Source organism: Pundamilia nyererei, unplaced genomic scaffold (genome assembly GCF_000239375.1).
Source record: "Pundamilia nyererei isolate P.nyererei 1_Seehausen unplaced genomic scaffold, PunNye1.0 scaffold02400, whole genome shotgun sequence".
In the NCBI taxonomy this organism is placed as follows: Eukaryota; Metazoa; Chordata; class Actinopteri; order Cichliformes; family Cichlidae; genus Pundamilia; species Pundamilia nyererei.
In genome coordinates, this window is record NW_005189801.1 from 337 (window position 1) to 4,451 (window position 4,115).

Consider the following 4,115-nt stretch of genomic DNA (forward strand, 5'->3'; position numbering starts at 1 on the left):
AGTGACAATTAAAGGCATAATCAATCAATAATCATCAAAATCTTATTAAATGTTTAAACTGTAGAGATACAATAATTTGGGTGATGTAAAATCAGCATTTTGTTATATTTGAAATATAAATCTAACAATCTTTTTCTTAATGTATTTTCTTTAAAACACAATGCGTTTTTTTCTATCATGATTATAATAATCCACAATTATGTGGATATGCATATTAGATAGTGTTAAGTGAAATATAACCCCTCCAAAAGGCAGGCTGTAACTTACTTTAAAACTAAATAAACCGGTGGACTGAGCTACAGACTCATGACACCCTTACCCAGTTAGCTAACAGCTATGACCAGCACTACTGTTGCACACACAGTACGCTCATTTGTTTCAAAGTGGAATTATCACTCAGTTTGTATTTTCCCAGATTAAAGAAAACTTTAAAACTCTTTTTAAATCCTAAAAAATATATGTGTAAGAGTTTAGTTTGTCTTATGTTGATACACTGGAAACAAAGCAAGACACAAAGAACAGAAAGTCCCATCACATGAGTTTTATTTTGGTATTTATTTAAAAAACATATGTACAGCTCCATTCCTCCCTTGCCTGAAGAAACAAGTGAGATTATCAGTGACAAGCAACACAGACCTTTAGTTTGTCATCTTCACACAGAGTTGTGCGTGCGTGTCATTCTGACTTACTTTTTTTAGTAAGTTTTAGTAAGTACGATTTTTTAGAATGTGTCGTCCAAGTGGGGACTCTGGACTCACACACCTCTTCATATCTGCTTTTGTGGTAACACTGAAAGATTTTTTAAAAAGAGGTGTATTAGAAAGGAGCTGGAGAACACAGCAGAATCATGCCTCAGATGATCTTGTGGACTCACATGATTTCTGTATGTGGACAGAAGATACTTGGGTAGTGTATCACTGGCTCAGCCTTGATGAGCTTTGGGCTGATCCTGCCAATGTAACTGTAACACTTGCATTTATTAGATTTGCTGGCTGGTTGTCCTGTGTAGGAAAAGACAAGAGCATTACCCGTTGATCAGCAGCCAAAATATCCATAAACAGGATGAAGGGGAAAAAAAGAAACAAAGAAGGAAAAAAAAATTTTTTTTCACAGTACCTTGTGCACCTAGGATAAGCAGGCAGGCAATGAAGGCAGTGACTGAGTTCATAGTTGTGGCTGTATGGCAGATCCGCTGTTCACCGTTTCTGTCTTGAGTATGGCTCCTGATGCTGTGAAGTAAGCAGCACGCTGCCTGCACAAGTGGTCCCACCCCCAAGAGGTGTTTTGCAACATTAATTTCACTTTCCAGAATGCTTTCACTTTCTTCTTCTTCTTCTTTTTCCCCTCTACAAAGCCCATTTCCCAGAATCATAGACTTCACCCATAGCTTTGGAACAACAAAAGAAAACAACAACAGGTGCCTCAGGGCACTGTTCTTTCTGATATTGTCCAAACAGAGGTCAATGAGGAAAATAAATTATAACTTGTTATACTGAAAATTGAATTGTTTGCACACAGCAAAAGAGGGCTTTTCCACATTTCTAAGTGCATGGTGGGATTCCAAGCATAAACTTGCACAAACCTGTTGAGCTCTCCCTGACTTTCTCACTTAGGTAACTTTAATGTTAAGGGAAAAGGTTTTATGATTGTATGTGTTTATGTTGTACTTTTTAATACAATTGTTATTTTAAAAGACTGAAGGCAGACACTAAAAAGGTTACAAACAGATTGCAAGCAACACAGGCCAGATGGATGGTAACAGTATATAGTTTGACTGAGTTAGTGATTGGGTGAGTAAGGTAATCGTGGTAGGACAGCTCAGATCAATTGTATTTTATTTTATTTAAGTAGTACCAAATCAAAATTATTCAAGGTGCTTTCTATTATAAAGAAAGCACAATAATATAATTTATTATTGTATATACAATAATAAATGATATTATTAAATAATAATAAATATGAGAATATAATAAAGAAAGCAGAGAAAACCCGAACAATCATGACTCCCTTTCCGCAAGCCCTTTAAAATGAGTCCAGTTATGAGCAACTGAAATGACAATTGTTTTTAAGAGAGAGAATCTTTGAGTATAAATGAGCTGTGCATTTAATTGCTGATGGACAACATGCATGTTCCATAAAGCATGTGTAACTGACATACAAAGTCTAATCATGACTTATAGTGGGTAGTCAAGAATAGACATTGTTTTATAAATGCCCACCATTAAAGGAAAGGGTATTTTAATGTATTAAATAGCTGTTAAAATGTTTCTTTAATTTTGTTAAAATCAACTTATTACTCCATGCTAACAGTATATGCACTTTTCTTCATTCATTCAAATATTGTATAATGTTTCCACTTGTACACTGTATACAAACCCACACAGTCTCTAGTTAGCTAGGAAACTACAAGAATGCTAAGTCACAACTTTACATTCACATAGATTACATCCCAGAGCAATTGCTTTTGTATTGTCAGTATGTGTCCCCATTTCAAATTATCACCAGTGATTTCTGTGGAAAAGTGATGTGAAACTCAAACAGACTGACGAAAACACCGTGCCAAATGTTTCAGTTAAACTCTGAATGAACTTGATGAAAGTAGGGCCTTGTGTTTTGGAAAAAATCAAGTTGGATCCACACATCCGAGTGCATCCAAAAAAATAAATAAATAATAAATAAATAAAAATTTCATGTAAATTGAGAAATGAGAAGAAAATTTGCAGATTATGAAGAATTTGTAGCATGCTATTTATTTCAAAAGTAGGATGTCATGCCATATAGAAGGCACTATGGCAGAACTAAATGAACATGTCATAAATCCAGTTGAGCTTTCACAACTTCAAATCATTGCAAGTCTAGGTTTCTACGCAAGCAGTGTGGCTAAACTAGTAAGAGTTTCACACATGGAAGTCTAAAGCCATTACTAGTGTAGTATTGTAATGTAATGTGTATTGTATTGTAATGTGTATGTGTTTGTCCCCATAGGGAAATAGTTCCTCTGCATTTAACCCATTCACCCAGTGAAGCGGTGGGCAGCCACCAATGCAGCGCCCGGGGAGCAGTGTGTAGGGACGGTACCTAGCTCTGGGGTACCTAAGGGTAGCCGTTCAGTGGAGTCGAACCCCCGACCTTCCGATCATGGGGCCACCACTCTACCTACTGAGCTATCCCTTTAATTGGTATAAAATAAATAAGGTATATATTTTTAACGAATGCCTAGAAAAAAAGTCCTAATTACTACTGAATTTTGTATGTACAAAGACCATTGGACCTCAGTATTTACACTCTTTCTAACACAGATATATGAAGGATGAAGGGACTATGCAGTTGAAACTCCACGTGTGCACCTGTGGACAGCCTGACCACCTGTTGAAGGTAACGGACTAACATGGCTAATGCTAGCATCTCTTTTAAGATCATCTTGGCTTAGAAAAATAGCCAGCAGTACTAGCTAGTTAAAATCCAGAGAGAGAGAGCAATGACCACCGATCAAGATCAACCAGTTTCTTTTCTGGCAGCTGTTGTAATAACAAAGTTTGCATTCTTTGAAAACTGCTGGGTCATGTATGATTTGTCTGAGAACATGTGTCATCTCATGAGCCAGCATTTAATATCCAAGACTAATAGGAGGTTGTATTGTATTCTCACCTAAGCTGCGAGGAAGAATATTCAAACTGCAGTGGATTAATGAAAAAGCACCAACTGTTAAAGGCTGGCAAAGAGGAGCATTGGAGTATATTACACTCAAAAACAGACCAATTCTTTAAGGTCTGTGAACCATACGTGAATCATGTATAACCCGATGTCTCTAATATTTTACTACAAGGATTTCCTTGAGTGTTCGAACTGCATACTATTGGAACCACAGGTATTGTTAAGATGGATCTGAGCTGGTGTTGTGTGTTTGGTTTTTGGTTTGTTTGTTCCTTTTTTTTGTTTTTCATTGCTGTGAATTTTACACCATATCATATTATGTAATTATGGGTTGTTTGTGAAAATAAATGACTAAAAATATTGTTAAAAAAAGAGAGTTGGAGATGGGGAGGAGGTGGGTTACACAAAGGGGTCTGCAAAGGAGAATGACAGATGCGCAGTGAGATTTAAAGTATGCAGTG

At 36.4% G+C, this 4,115-nt stretch overlaps 1 long non-coding RNA gene across 1 annotated transcript; it reads right to left on the minus strand.

The window, feature by feature from the left end:
• Positions 1-532: 532 nt before the first annotated feature.
• On the minus strand, positions 533-1,215 carry LOC106456055 (uncharacterized). The gene is made up of 3 exons (XR_001290223.1): positions 1,117-1,215; positions 875-1,001; positions 533-789 (listed from the first exon to the last, which is right to left on the minus strand). It is a non-coding gene; the product is annotated as an uncharacterized LOC106456055 (long non-coding RNA).
• Positions 1,216-4,115: the final 2,900 nt, after the last annotated feature.